This window comes from Vulpes lagopus, chromosome 2, assembly GCF_018345385.1.
Source record: "Vulpes lagopus strain Blue_001 chromosome 2, ASM1834538v1, whole genome shotgun sequence".
NCBI lineage: Eukaryota > Metazoa > Chordata > Mammalia > Carnivora > Canidae > Vulpes > Vulpes lagopus.
Genome location: NC_054825.1, coordinates 167,617,309 through 167,633,253, shown reverse-complemented (window position 1 = coordinate 167,633,253; position 15,945 = coordinate 167,617,309). Strand labels below are relative to the sequence as shown.

At 48.4% G+C, this 15,945-nt stretch overlaps 1 pseudogene; it reads left to right on the top strand.

Annotated features, from left to right (window-relative positions):
- The first annotated feature begins 3,927 nt into the window (after window positions 1–3,927).
- On the top strand, window positions 3,928–14,266 carry LOC121478986 (annotated as a pseudogene).
- Window positions 14,267–15,945: the final 1,679 nt, after the last annotated feature.

The following is a 15,945-nucleotide window of genomic DNA, read 5'->3' as shown; positions in this document are numbered from 1 at the left end:
CAGAGAAAGACAAATACCATATGTATGTATGTGATGTATATATATACACATACATATAAAAAAATATATTTTTGTGTACACATTTAAATATATATTTATATACATATATACATATTTATTTGAAATAGAGAGAGAGCATGAGTCATCATCCTCAAGCTGACTCCCTGCTGAGCACAGAGCCTGATACAGGGCTGGATCCCAGGGCCATGAGGTCATGACCTGAGCTGAAGCCAAGAGTCAGCCACTTAACAGACTGAGCCACCCAGGTGCCCCACCATATATTTTTTGTGTGCAGAATCTAAAAAAACAGACAAGTCATAAAAGCAGAGTAAAATGTCAGTTCCCAGGGGCTAGCTGTAGGGGAATGGGAGTTGGTGAAGGCTACATCTGGAGTCCTATTACACAGTGCAGGGATTATAAACAACATAACTGTATTATAAACATTGAGCTTGCTAAAAGACTAGGTGTTAAATGTTCTCACAATAGAAGAAATGATAATTATGTGACAACATGTTAACTAATGCTGCAGTGGCAATCCTATTGCTGTATAAATGTATCAAATCAATATGTTGTACATCTTGAATTTACACAATGTTTTATGTCAAATATGTCTCAATCAAAAAAACGTGGACGCTGCTGGACCCTCTGGATTGCATGGAAACACCTCCAGCAAAGGGCTTATTGCCTGATGGGGTCATCTGACACTGAGCTGCTGATCCACACTAGATGATGATACAGAGACTGATTGCATTCCTAGCTCATGAGACCCATGTGTCAAATAGAAACACAGCTGGACTTCTGTAAGGAGAGACTTCATTCAAGGGGACCTGCAGTAGGGAGAAGCCTCCAATTTCAGAAATCTGAAAGTGTCTCAAATTGAGACAGAAAAACAGTATTTCTTTTCCAAGGCAGGGTAAGCAGGCACTTCGTAGGGGAGGAGCAGGTGGCCAAAGCAGGGCTTCCATAAACATTTCATGTCTTCAAAGACATCTCAAGATCTCCTTGAGATGCTAGAGAATGGTGGGCAAGGTAAGAAATCCAGAAGTAGCACCCAGAAAATGACTCCACTGCTCTCTAAATCCCCTGACCAGGGAACCTCAACAATCACCTAGCCCACACCACCAGCCCTGCCCAGTTTTGGGCTCACACATCCCCCCATTCATTTTACAGTCCACCCTTCATGTGTTTGAGGGACTGTTGATAGGAAGCTGAGGAAGAGCTGGTCACCTCTCAGGCATTGCAGGAGGTTAATTAATAAAATATCCCTGGAGGGTGATGGAAGACTCCATAAAGTCAACACCTGGGTAGGGTTTTGAGGGGCATGTGAAAATTCTCATACCTGCCCTTCAGAAATGAAGGGAGACAGCGCCTCTCAGGGGTAGACACTGGCCTGAGCAAAGTAGTGAGAGAACCTGACTCAAGAAAGACCTTTTCTAGAAAGTTGGGTATAGAAAAGGAAACTCTGCTGGATGTCATGGGCAAAACGGAGTCTAGGGGCACCAGACCTTTATTCCATCCAGTGGGTTTTCCTGGGTGACTCCCAGTTGCTGAGCAGAAGGCATCTATCTGATGGTCCTGGAGCCAGAGAGGGGAAGTTAGTTGGGAGGTAATGCCTCTCCAAGGAGGAAGGGAACCGAACCATGCAGGTGATGCATCTCAGGTGCTTCCGATGTGCCCTGCATTATGCTTCACAACAACCCTACGAGGACGTTACGATTATCTTCCTTTTACATGGACAAGGCACCAAAGCACAGAGAGAGAGCAGGTCAGTGGCAGAACCTCAAAGATGTGGCTCTAGAAACCACCCCCTTCCCTATGTTTTATTACCTGGCAAACAGGTCATTTGTCAGCAGAAGCTTCCTCTTTTCTGCCTTTGTCCTCGACTTCTTGTGGTGAGTTGCACTGTGGACCCAAAGATGTCCATGTCCTTTTTTTAAAAAAAGATTTTATTTATTAGAGAGAGAGAGGCAGAGACACAGGCAGAGGGAGAAGCAGGCTCCACGCAGGGAGCCCAACGTGGGACTCGATCTCGGGTCTCCAGGATCAGGCCCTGGGCTGAAGGCGGCGCTAAACCGCCGAGCCACCCGGGCTGCCCAGCTGTCTGTGCCCTAATCTCCAGAGTGTGTATGTTCCCTTAAATGGCAAAAAGGGCTTTGCAGGTGTGATTAACTTGAAGGTCTTGAGGAGAGTAGCATGGGTATCCAGGTGGGCCCAATGAAATCAAAAGGGTCTAATAAGAGGAAGGCAGGTGGAGGGAAGGCAAAGTGTTATGCAACTGGCCTTGAAGATGGAGGAAGGGGGCGATGACAGTAGCTTCTAAAAGCTGGGGGAAGGTAAGAAACGCTTCTCCCCATGGAACTTCAAAAAGGAATCGGATCTGCTCAACGCTTGATTTTAACTGTAAGACTCCTTTTGGGATTTGGATTTCTAGAACTCTAAGAAAATACATTTCCGTTGGTTTCAGTTAGCACAAAGTTAATCACAACTGCCATCAGAAATGAATTGCCTCCTGGCCTGTCCTTTCACGGATTTGGTGAGCATCCCCTCTTCTCTGTATTTGTCTTCAGAGCAGCCCAGTGACAAATAGCAGAGGTTCTAGACTCAGAGCCAGATTCAAGTCCAGCCACTGCCACTTCCAAGCTTTATGACCTGGATAACTTCGTCTCACTGACTCTCAGTCTTCTTGTTTGTTATATGGGAATGACAGTCATCAGAATCCTCATTCTTTAGGGAGAACTGATCTACTGTGCCAGATTTTACATAAATAAGCTCACAAAAGCCCCCAAACCACTCTCTGGGTTGGGTTTTGCTATCACTACCCAAATATTGTTATTTTTTTAAAAAGATTTTATTTATTTATGAGAGAGAGAGGCAGAGACACAGGCAGAATAGAAGCAGGCTCTGTGCAGGGAGCCCGACGTGGGACTCGATCCCGGGTCTCCAGGATCACGCCCTGGGCTGAAGGCAGTGCTAAACTAAACCGCTGAGCCACCTGGGCTGCTTCCCCCAAATATTGTTAAACAGGGACTCGGGTTTTTGTTTGACATGACAAATGAAAGTCAAAGTTTTCATTAGTCCATGAACAAGGAGGAATGTGCCTTGGAGCCTCTTCTGGCTTCCAGAAGAAAATCCACCAGCAATTATTCCTCTTTATAAAACAAACATTAAAAAAAAAAAAAACCCTACCATGCAACAATTAAAGCCACCAATCAGGATTTCATAGCTTTCAAAGGCAAAGTTCCCTGGTGTTCAGGTGTCTTACAAGCCCATTGGCAAAGACAACTTCATGAGGGGAAGAGCCTCTGCTTTTCTGCACCTGCCAGGAGATGGGGTGAGGGGACTCCGCAGCTCCCCCGCACCCTCTAGCAAGCAGAATTATAATCGCTTTCCTTCTCCCCACACATTTAAAGATTTTATTCTTAAAAAATATTTATTCACGAGAGAGGCAGAGACACAGGCAGAGGGAGAAGCAGGCTCCATGCAGGGAGCCTGACATGGGACTTGATCCTGGATCTCCAGGATAACACCCAGGGTTGAAGGCAGCGCTAAACCACTGAGCCACCTGAGCTGCCCTAAAGATTTATTTATTCATGACAGACACACAGAGAGAAGCAGAGACCTAGGCAGAGGGAGAAGCAGGCTCTCCGCAGGGAACTCGATAGGAGGCTGGACCCCAGGATCACAACCTGAGCTAAAGACACATGCTCAGCCACTGAGTCACCCAGGTGCCCCCTCTCCCCACATGTTTAATCTTTACAACTATCCTACGAGGTAGGCACGTGTTTATCCTCCCCTTGCTGATGACCGAGTTAACGCAAAGTTATTTGACCAGGTAGCAGCAATGGTTAGGATTTGAACTGGCGCATTTTGGTACCAGGGCCAAAGTACATGTTAGTGGCTCCCCTGCCCACACTGCCCAGGACCAGAATGGCCAGTCTGGGAGCTCTGAGAACAGTCGTTGGCACCATCAGACTCTGCTGTTCTCCTCACAGGTGAAATTAGCGGTAGCTGGAATCCACACTCCCCTCACCAATCCATGTGGAGCTGCATCTGTTTCATATAAGGGGCACTTTTTAAAAATTTTCACAAAGATGCCAAATTGGCTAGAGAATTTCTGGCCTTTGTCTCATGACTTCTTTTCCTTTCTGTAGTTCTGTCTTCTCATGACTCTGGCCTTCCCCCAGAAAAGGAGGAGACAATGACCACATTTCAGGTGCGTTCTTTTATCACCTTTTGCAATGAGTGGACACATCTTTTCTCAATATCCTGAAGAGTGAAGGATAATACCAGATATTTAGTATCTTTAATATATCAGATATTTACTTTTTATTTAATTCATGGTTCTATTCTCACTTTTGATTCACAAATAGTGTAAAAGTAAGAATTCCTACGTTACTTGGTTTACAAATTGTTTTCAATGCTCTTTTAAAAACCTTCATAACTGAGTTTCTAAGGATCATGTCTGCGAGGCAGACATGACAATGGCCCCAATGGGATGGAGCCTGAAGGTGTCATCGAGAGTAACTGGAATGAGATTGTTGACAGCTTTGATGACATGAACCTCTTTGAGTCTCTTCTCCATGGCATCTACGCCTATGGTTTCAGAAGCCTTCTGCCATCCAGGTGTGGAGGCCGAGAGAATTAGGGCCATTTAAGTTTAACATTGGCACAAGTACAGCCATTGTAGCTTCGGCAGCATCTCAGGCCACCGTGACCAGGTACTGACCTCTACCTTACCCCGGCTACAGAAAAAACACAAAGCACGCCCTTATCAGAGTAAGGAAGCAAGAGCTTGTGTGGCCTCTTTACTGGAGATTCTCACATCCCCACCCTTACTGAAAAACCCCACCTTACCCCTAGACCAGCCCGTAAAATCCAGCTGGAACCCCCCTCGGGGCCCAAGTCCCTGCTCCTCTGTGTCGGGTATACTTGGACCCAAGCTCGAGCTTGCTAATAAACCCTGGTGTGCTTGCATCGGTGTCGGCTCCTTGGTGGTTTCTCGGATTCGCAATCTTGGGCACAACATTTGGGGGATCATCTGGATCCGAGAAACCCCCAAGACCCCATCCGGAGGGTTCTGCACCTGGTGAGTACTCAACTTTTCCACCTTCGCGCATATTCTCTGCGAGCTCTATACTGTATTTCTACCTGTCGGAGTTCCAATGTGTGTTAGGTTGACACCGGCTTAGGCGGACGCGCTGGCGGGCCATGGCCTGGGGGTCTTGGGAGACGTCCCTTGCCCCCGCCGGGAGGACGAAGTCCCCATCTGTGAGGAGGGCCGGCTGCCAGCCCTTCGGTTTACCTTCTGTTTGTCTCCGCGGCCGCCCTGGAACGTTTGTACCGTGTCCTTGTTAACTGTGTGTGCGCTTGTCTGTCTGGCCGCGTCTTTGTTAACTGTCGTAATGTCTGGGCCTTGGTGTGGACTGGGGACATAATGGGGCAGACACAAACCACCCCCCTGTCTCTTATGCTCTCCCACTCCTCCCACGTTAGGGAAAGAGCTCATCACCTGAGCACAGACATGCGGAGAGAAGACTTTCAAGCTTGCTGCATGTCAGAATGGCCAACCTTTGAGGTGGGGTGGCCCCTACAAGGAACTTTCCAGCTACCTATTTTCTTATAGGTTAAGGCCGTGATCTTCAGGAATGAACCGGACGGCCACCCTGACCAGTTGCCCTACATCCTGGCCGGGCAGGACATGATCGAGAATCCCCCTCCTTGGCTAAAACCATTTTTACCCCCCAAAGCAGGACCTACCAAGATTCTGGCCCTGCGAAAGGCCGAGAAGGACACTGACTCTAGGACCAAAAAGCCCCTTCATCTAGCCTTGCAGGATTCCTCCCCGGGAACCTGGTTCTCCCACCGCCCTACCCTACCTGAGGCCCCCTCCCCCTCCCATCAGAGGCACTGGGGGTTGCAGAAGGGGCGCCACCCCTCCCTGATGAGGGAGTTCCTGTGCGCGGGCCAGCAGCGGGGACACATGGTCGGACCCACCGGGCGGCCCCACCTCCTAATACAGGGGTGGCTGACTCTACCACCCTTCCCCTCTGAGCCATGGGACCCCCCCCCCACGAGACTGGCGGACAGCCAATGTTATCCTGGCCGTTCTCCACCAGTGATTTATATAATTGGAGAACCCAGAATGCAAAATTCTCTGATAACCAGAAAGATCTAATTGGGCTTTTATTTATTTTTAAATTTTTATTTATTTATGATAGTCACAGAGAGAGAGAGAGAGAGAGGCAGAGACACAGGCGGAGGGAGAAGCAGGCTCCATGCACCGGGAGCCCGATATGGGACTCGATCCCGGGTCTCCAGGATCGCGCCCTGGGCCAAAGGCAGGCGCCAAACCGCTGCGCCACCCTGGGATCCCTAATTGGGCTTTTAGATCCTGTTCTCTTTACCCACCTGCCTACTTGGGATGACTGCTGACAGCTCTTGCAGGTTCTCTTCACCACCGAAGAGAGTGAACAAATTCAGGTGGAAGCCCGGAAGTCTGTCTTGGGAGAGGACAGACAGCCGACTCAAAACCTGGACCTCATAAACGCTGCCTTCCCCTTATCCCACCCCACCTGGGACCACAACTTGGCTGAAGGTAAGGAGAGACTCCGGGTCCACCACCAGACTCTCCTGGCAGGTCTCCAGGCTGCTGCACACAAGCCTGCCGATCTGGCCAAGGTGTATGATGTGAGGCAGGGTAAGGATGAGAGTCCAGCAGCCTTCTTAGAGAAAGTCATAGAGGCTTTTAGGCAGTACACCCCTATGAACCCAGAAGCCCCAGAAACAAAGGCCGCAATTATCATGGCTTTTGTTAACCAGGCCGCTCCAGACATCAAAAGAAAATTGCAAAGAATAGAGAGGCGAGGAGAGAAGAGCTTGCAGGACTTAATAGTAGCAGAAAGAGTTTATAATAATAAAGTCTGGAAGAGCAACAAATTAAACTGTGACCGGCAGGCTCAAAACCTGGCCAAGATCCTGCTGGCCACAACCATGGATGACCCACAGGAAAGACAGAGCCACCTCAAAAATCTGGCTTTAGGGACAGGTAAGGAGGATGGCCCTGGTCCCCATCGGGAATGCCCTAAACTGAACAAAACCTAATGTGCTTATTGTAAGGAAGAGGGCCACTGGGTGAAAGACTGCCCTAATAAGAGACCTAAGGCCCCCGCCAAGATCTTGGAGATGGAGGACCTGGATGACTAGGGGAGTCGGGGTTTGGCACCCCTCCCCGAGCCTAGGGTAACCCTCAGAGTGGAGGGGCAACCCATTGAATTCCTAGTGCACACTGGGGCACAACACTCGGTTTTATTACACCCCCAAGGGAAATTGGCAAGCAAGACTTCATGGGTACAAGGGGCCATGGGCACCAGACAGTACTCATGATCTACCCAAAGAACTGTGAGTCTCGGCATGGGCCAGGTATCCCACTCCTTCATGGTCATCTCTGAGCGTCCCTACCCGTTGCCAGGTTGGGACTTGCTCACCAAGATGGGGGAACAAATCCTCTTCCACCTCGAAGGGGCAAAAATCCTAAACGAGGAGGGGCACCCAATTCAGGTGCTTGTCCTGAGTTTAGAGGACAAATACCGTCTCCACCAAATGCCCTCAGCCCCAATGACTGACATTGACCGTTGGTTACAGGAATTCCCCAAGCGTGGGCAGAAACTGGGGGAACTGGGTTGGCCTGGCACCGACCGGCCATATATATAGAACTAAAGCTGGGGGCCGACCCTGTCAGGGTCCGCCAATACCCCATGCCTCTCATAGCCATATGGGAATCACACCCCCCCATATGGTGACTACTGGCCTTGGGCATATTGAGGCCTTGCCAGTCGGCATGGAACACTCCCTGCTGCTGGTGCAGAAACCACACTCTAACGATTACAGGCCAGTCCAGGACTTAAGGGAAGTCAACCAGTGAGTAGAGGATATGCGCCCCACGGTCCCAAACCCATACACCCTCCTCTCCACCCTGCCTCCAGACAAAACTTGGTATACAGCATTAGGTTTAAAAGATGCCTTTTTCAGCCTGCCTTTAGCACCCAAGAGCCAAGACCTTTTTGCCTTTGAATGGACGGACCCCGAGAAAGGCATCAATGGCCAGCTCACCTGGACTCGACTACCACAAGGATTCAAAAATTCACCGACCATCTTCGATGAGGCCTTACACGAAGACTTGGGTGAGTTCTGTTCCGAACACCCTCATTTGACCTTATTGTAATATGTAGATGATATCCTGTTGGCGGCGGAGGACCGGGACACGTGCCTGCGAGGCACCAAGGACTTGCTCCAGACCGTAGCGGCCCTAGGATACCGGGTCTCCGCTAAAAAAGCCCAGATGTGCAGAACAGAGGTGAGCTACCTTGGGTACAAATTAAAGGATGGACAAAGATGGTTGACGGATGCCCAGAAGGAAACCGTCCTAAGGATCCCACAGCCGCAACGGTCCGCCAGGTACGTGAATTCCTGGGGTCAGCAGGATTCTGTCGATTGTGGATTCCAGGTTTTGCCAAGATGGCCAGACCCCTCTATGAGGCCACCAGGCACCAGCAAAATTTTGAATGGATGGAGGCCATGAACAAAGCCTTTAATGACCTTAAACAGGCCTTGCTGTCTGCCCTGGCTCTTGGGTTGCCCAACCTAACCAAGCCCTTCTACCTGTACGTGGGTGAGAAAGACAGGGTGGCAGAAGGGGTCCTTGTCCAGTACATAGGTCCCTGGAAGAGACCCATAGTTTATCTCTCCAAAATGCTGGACATGGTAGCTGTTGGATGGCCCCCATGCTTAAAAATTATTGCCGTGGTGGCCACTATGGTCAAAGACACAGACAAGCTGGCAGTGGGGGCAAGAACTTCATGTTACCACCCCACATGCTATTGAAGGGGTACTCAACCCTCAGACACTGGATCAGCAATGCCCGTCCGACCCATTATCAGAGCCTACTGCTAAACCCCACCAGGATTTTATTCAAGCCACCGACAACCCTGAATCCGGCAATGCTACTCCCTAACCCAGACTGGGACCCCCCCTCTGTATGATTGTCAAGAAATTCTGGCACAGGTGCACGGAGTCGCCTGGCCGATCTCCACGACCCGCCACTGCCAAATGCAGATGCCGCGTGGTATACAGACGGCAGCAGTTTTGTCCGAAAAGGAATAAGATATGCGGGGGCAGCCGTAACCATGGAAACAGAGACCATCTGGGCAGAGCCACTGGCAGCTGGAACATCAGCTCAACGGGCAGAACTGACCACACTGGCCAAGGCGCTGACCATGGGAGAAGGTAAACGAATAAACACACCGACAGCAGGTACGCCTTTGCCACCGCTCACATCCATGGAGCCCTTCGTATATAGAGAGGGCTCCTGACAGCAGAAGGAAAAACTATTAAAAACAAAACAGATCCTTGAACTCCTGAGGGCCCTCTGGCTGCCCAAGGCCCTAGCCATCATCCATTGTCCGGGACACCAAAAGGCAGACACACCAGTAGCCAGGGGAAGCCGGCTAGCTGACTCAACAGCAGAGGAGGCGGCCCTTTCAGTGACCCAGGTCTTAACAACCACGTTACCCGATCCGGGGGCAGCGACCCTGCCCGACACCCCCAACTATACTGATGCTGACTTACACTGAATCAAACGCTTGTCCATGACCCAGTGATTGCGTGGCTGGTGGAGGGCCGCAGACTCCAGCATCACCCTGCCAGAGGAACGAGGATGATGAGTCCTATCCAAAATGCATCGGAGTACTCATATGGGAACAAGGAAGATGGAAGACCTCATACGACGTGCAAAGATCACTATTAAGGACTCTTGAGCAAAGATTGAGCAGATTGTGACAAGGTGCCACACATGCCAATTAACTAATGTCACTGCCCATGGATCTAACCCGGGCATCCGGCTCCGGGGAGACTGCCCAGGAGCCTACTGGGAAGTGGACTTCACTGAGGTAAAACCTGGAAGATACGGATACAGGTATTTACTAGTGTTTGTAGATACTTTTTCAGGGTGGCCAGAGGCATTTCCCACCAAACATGAAATAGCCCAGACCGTGACCAAGAAACTGCTGGAAGACATCTTACCGAGGTATGGTTTTCCTGTTAAGATTGGATCAGACAACGGACCAGGATTCGTCTCTAAGGTAACACAGGGAGTGGCACTAGTACTTGGGGCAGATTGGAAATTACATTGTGCATATAGGCCCCAAAGCTCAGGACAGGTAGAGAGGATGAACGGAACATTAATAGAGACCTTAACTAAATTAGCCCTGGAGACTGGCGGGGACTGGGTGACTCTCCTCCCCTTTGCCCTATATAGGGTACGAAACTCCCCATATAAGATGGGACTTACCCCCTACGAGATCAGGTTCGTCTTCCTCCACCTATTATCCCCAATTTAAAACCCGAGGTGCTTGCTGAATTTGATGATCAACAACTTCTTTTCTCGCTCCAAATGTTACAAACAGCCCAAGAACAGGTATGGCCTAAGCTGAAGGCCCTCTATGAAACTGGGCCACCCCTGACCCCCATCGATATCGACCAGGCGATTGGGTGTACGTGCTGAGACATCAGCAGACACTCCAACCTCACTGGAAAGGACCCTACATTGTGATCCTGACTACTCCCACCACTCTCAAGGTCGACGGGATAACTCCCTGGGTCCACTACACTCACGTCTGGCCAGCTGATCCACATGCCGTCCTCAAAGACTTTGTTTTGGAATGGAAGAGTCAACCCGACAAGGACAATCCCCTAAAGCTAAGACTGCATCGTTGTCATGTACCCTGCTAATGTTACTTGCACTGTATCCCCTCACGGCTAAAGCCAACTCTCATCAACCACTAAATCCTCACCCCGAGTTCTATGGAAATAAGCCAGCTGTCAGGAATACACCATAGGGGAACCTGGTAGCCCAATCTAACCTTTGACTTATGCAACCCAAACGTTTCAGGGCCCACTACGGCCCCTTGGCTCTCCTTGGCCAAGTAGCCGGATGTGTCAGTGTGTGGAGCTAAAGTTCCCTCTGTGCCACCTGCTTTTATGCATGCCTGGCCCCCTCTCTGACCATAATAAGGTCTCCAAATGTAGAGGCCCCGAGGATTACTTCTGTAAAACATGGGGTTGTGAACAAACTGGGACATGTTATTGGCTGTTACAGGATCCAGACAGCCTTATAAGAATCCAACGAGGGATCCCTGGGTGGTGCAGCAGTTTGGCGCCTGCCTTTGGCCCAGGGCGCGATCCTGGAGACCCGGGATCGAATCCCACGTCAGGCTCCCGGTGCATGGAGCCTGCTTCTTCCTCTGCCTGTGTCTCTGCCTCTCTCTCTCTCTCTCTCTCTCTCTCTCTCTCTCTCTCTCTGTGACTATCATAACTTAAAAAAAAAAATCCAACGAAATCCACGGGCCCCTCATGCTCGGGCAGCACAGGAGCAAAATCCCATCTCCTCTGTAACTCGGTCACCATTTCCTTTACGGAGGCTGGGAAATAATACAAACTGGGGAATAGGACTCCTATGGGGACTCTGGCTTTATCTACACGGGCATGATTATGGAGCCCAATTCATGATTAGGCAACTTGAAAAGCCTCTAAGTCAAACTCAAGGGGTAGGCCCCAACCCTGCGCTAGTGCCACCCCAATCTCAGGCAAAAACAAGGCTACCAGTGGTCAAAACTGCAGTACCCCCTTTAAAATCCTCCTGTAACCCCTCCAGTCGGGATATCCCAGTTCTGACTTGCCTTCCCTTCGACCCCTCTCAGCACCCTCTTTTGACTCTAATGTCCCAGGCTTACAAATTCCTCAATGCAACTAAGCCCACTCTTACCCAGTCCTGCTGGCTGTGCTATGACATCTGCCCCCTCTTCTATGAAGGAATTGCAATAACAGGTCAATATAAAACAACCTTCAGTCCCAATGACTGTAGATGGCAGCAAAAGACTCAAGGACTCACTTTACAATCAATATCAGGTCAGGGGCTCTGTATAGGCCCCCCCCGCTCACCCCAATACCAGTCCCTATGTAATGATATCAAATCTATATCCAGCCAGGACTACCACCTACCTCCTCAAAATGGTTGGTGGGAATGTTCTACAGGCCTAACCCCTTGTTTTCATGGCTAGACAATCAAAGGGCTTCTGTGTATTAGTTCAACTACTTCCTAAAATGATCACTCAGATGAGCAGGTGCTTCAATGGTTCAATGCAGGTACCCACAAACGAGATAGAAGGGAGCCCATCTCAGCTGTCACCATTGCGGCACTGTTAGGACTTGGGTTAGCAGGTGCAGGGACAGGTATCACCTCACTAGCCGCACAGAACTCCCACTATGACAGTCTTAAAGCAGCAATTGATCTAGACATAGAATGGATAGAAACCTCTATCTCCCGCCTCCAAGATTCCCTAACATCCTTGTTCGAGTTTGTCCTTCAAAACAGAAGAGGGTTAGACTTAGTCTTCTTACAACAGGGAGGGTTATGTGCTGCCCTAAACGAAGAGTGCTGTTTCTACACTGACCACCCAGCGATAGTCTGTGAATCTATGGCAAATGTCAGGGAAGGTTTGGCTAAGCGAGAATGAGAACAGCAACAAGGCTGGTTCGAATCCTGGTTCAATCGTTCTCCCTGGCTCACTACCTTGTTGTCCACCATAGCCGGGCCCCTCATAATCCTCCCCTTCTCCTCACCTTCGGGCCCTGCATTATCAACAGATTAGTTACTTTTGTCAAAGACAGAGTGAGTACAGTCCAGCTTATGGTACTTAGACGATACCAATCACTAGACCTTGTTACTGAGACCAACCTGGACCCATGATTGGGTCTTTGTTTAGGTTCCCCCGAGAGGGGGAAATGTGGAGGATGAGAGAACTGGGGCCATTCAAGTTTAACATTGGCACAAGTACAGCCATTGTAGCTTCGGCAGCCATCTCAGGCCACCGTGACCAGGCCACTCTGACAAGGTACTGGCCTCTACCTTACCCCGGCTACAGAAAAAAACACAAAGCGCGCCCTTATCGGAATAAGGAAGCAAGAGCTTGTGAGACCTCTTTACTGGAGATTTTCCCACCATCACCCTTACTGAAAAACCCCACCTTACCCCTAGACCAGCCCATAAAAACCCAGCTGTAACCCACCTCAGGGTCCAAGTCCCTGCTCCACTGTGTCGGGTATACCAGGACTCAAGCTCGAGCTTGCTAATAAACCCTCAAGTGCTTGCATCAGTGTCGGCTTCTTGGTTTCTCGGATTCGCAATCTTGGGCACAACACAGGAGCAAGCCATGCTACCTTGTATCAAGGGTTATGATGTGATCGCTCAAGCCCAATCTGGGACTGGGAAAACAGCCACACTTGCCATATCAATTCTGCAACAAATTGAATTGGATCTAAAGGCTACACAGGCCTTGGTCCTGCATCCACTAGAGAGTTGGCTCAGCAGATAAAGAAGGTAGTTACGGCATTGGGAGATTACATGGGTGCCTCCTGCCATGCCTGCATTGGGGGGACCAACATATATGCCGAGGTGCAGAAGCTTCAGATGGAGGCTCCCCATGTCATGGGCACCCCAGGTCATGTGTTTGACATGCTGAACCGCAGATACTTGTCTCCCAAATACATCAAGAGTTTTTGTACTGGACGAAGCTGATGAAATGTTAAACCATGGATTCAAGGACCAGATCTATGACCTATTCCAGATGCTCAACAGCAACACCCAGGTGGTTTGGTATCTGCCATGATGCCTTCCGACGTGCTTGAGGTGACCAAGATGTTCATGAGGGACCCCATTCAGATTTTGGTCAAGAAGGAGGAGCTGACCCTGGAGGGTATCCACCAGTTCTACATCAAACGTGAAATGAGAGGAGTGGAAACTGAACACTGCGACTTCTATGAGACCCTGACTATCATGCGGGTGGTCATACTCATCAACACCCGAAGAAAGGTGGATTGGCTCACCTAGAAGATGAACACCTGAGACTTCACTGTGTCCGCCATGCACGGAGACATGGACCAGAAGGAACAAGATGCTATCATGAGGGAGTCCCACTCAAGCTCTAGCAGAGTATTGATTACCAATCACCTGCTGGCCAGAAGCATTGACTGTGACCTTTCCACCAACGGGGAAAACTATATTCACAGAATCTGTCATGGTGGACGATTGGGCCATAAGGGTGTGGCTATTAACATGATGACAAAAGAAGACAAGAGGACTCTTTGAGACCTTGAGACCTTCTACAACACCTCCACTGAGGAGATGCCCTTTAATGTTGCTGACCTCATTTGAGGCACGGTCTTGCCACCTAGCCTGACACGGGCCTTGTTCTGGGGGGCAGAAGAGGAACAGGAGGGGGGAGGGAAGGGAGCCAAGGGATGGACATTTTGTCATTTTTCTTTTTCTTTGAATAAATGTCACTTTTTGAGGCAAAAAAAAACTATAACTGCAGTTGCAGTTATAGACAATGTATGATTTTGACTGGTGCTTTCTTTGCCTATTATATCCACTTTATTCTTTTTTTTGAGATTTTATTTATTTATTCATGAGAGAGACAGAGAGGCAGAGACACAGTCAGAGGGAGAAGCAGGCCCCTAGCAGGGAGCCTGATGTGGGACTCAATCCTGGGTCCCCAGGATCACGCCCTGGGCTGAAGGCGGTGCTAAACCGCTGGGCCACTGGGGCTGCCCTCTTATATCTGCTTTGAAACGTGATTCACATACCATGTAATTCACCCATTTAAAGTGTAAAATTCAGTGGTTCTTGGTATATTCAGGCATGTGCAACTATCCCCACAATTTTAGAACCTTGTCATCACCTCTAAAAGCAACCCTGTACCATTCAGCTATCTCCTCACCCCCTCATAAAAATAGAATCCTCTAGTATGTAGCCCTTTATGACTGGCTTCTTTGATTTGGTATAATGGTATGTATCACTGCTTCCTTTTCATGACCGAGCAATATTCCACGGTATGGATGTAGCACATTTTGTCCATCATTTGGATGGTTTCAACCTTCTGGCTATATTATGTATAATACTGTTGTAAGCATCTGTGCACATGCTTTTTTATGTGGACATCTGTTTTCATTTCTCCGGGGTATTTCTCTTGGGTAGAGATGGAATTGCTGGTCATAGCGTAACTCTGTGTTGAACCATTTGAGGAACTGCTGGACTGTTTTCCAAAGTGGCCATACTATCTCACACTGCCACCAGGAGTGTATGCTATTTAGTTTCTTCACATCCTTTTAGTTTATTTCCAGCCTTTGTCACTTAGGAATAAAGCTGCCATAAATGCTTGCATGTAGTTTTTGGATGTGTGTCTTTTTTGTTTTGGGTAACTACCTAGGAATGAGATTGCTAGATCTTAAGGTAAGTTTTAGTTAGTTTTATTACAAACCATCAAACTATTTTCCAAGTGCTATTATATTTTGTGCAACAGTTGCAGTTCTCAATAGAACTTATTTTCAAATTTGTTTTTTAATTTGATCCATTCTAATAGATGTGTAGTAGTATCTCATTGTAGTTTTAATTTTCATTTTTCTAGGACTAAAGATATTGAGCATGTCCATGTGATTACTGACCATTTCTGCATCTTTTGAAAGTGTTTGAACATATTTTTTTTTCCATTTAAAAAAATCAATCCTTTGTCTTCTAAGACCTCTTGGTAAATCCTGGATGTAAGTTCTTTATCAGCTCATCATATATCTTCTCTCACTAGGTAGCTTAACATTTAAATTCTATAGCAGTGTTGTGAGAAGTTTTTAATTTAATGAAATTGAATTAATCAAGTTTTTCTTCTGTTTCATCCTTTGTGTGTCCAATATAAACCTTTGGATAATCCTTGTTTATAAAGTTTCTATGTTTTCTTGTAAAAGTTTCATACCTCCAGTTTTACATGTAAGTCTATGATGCTTCTTAGTAATTTCATAAATATGGTGTGAAGGATGAAGGTTCATATATTTTAACATAGG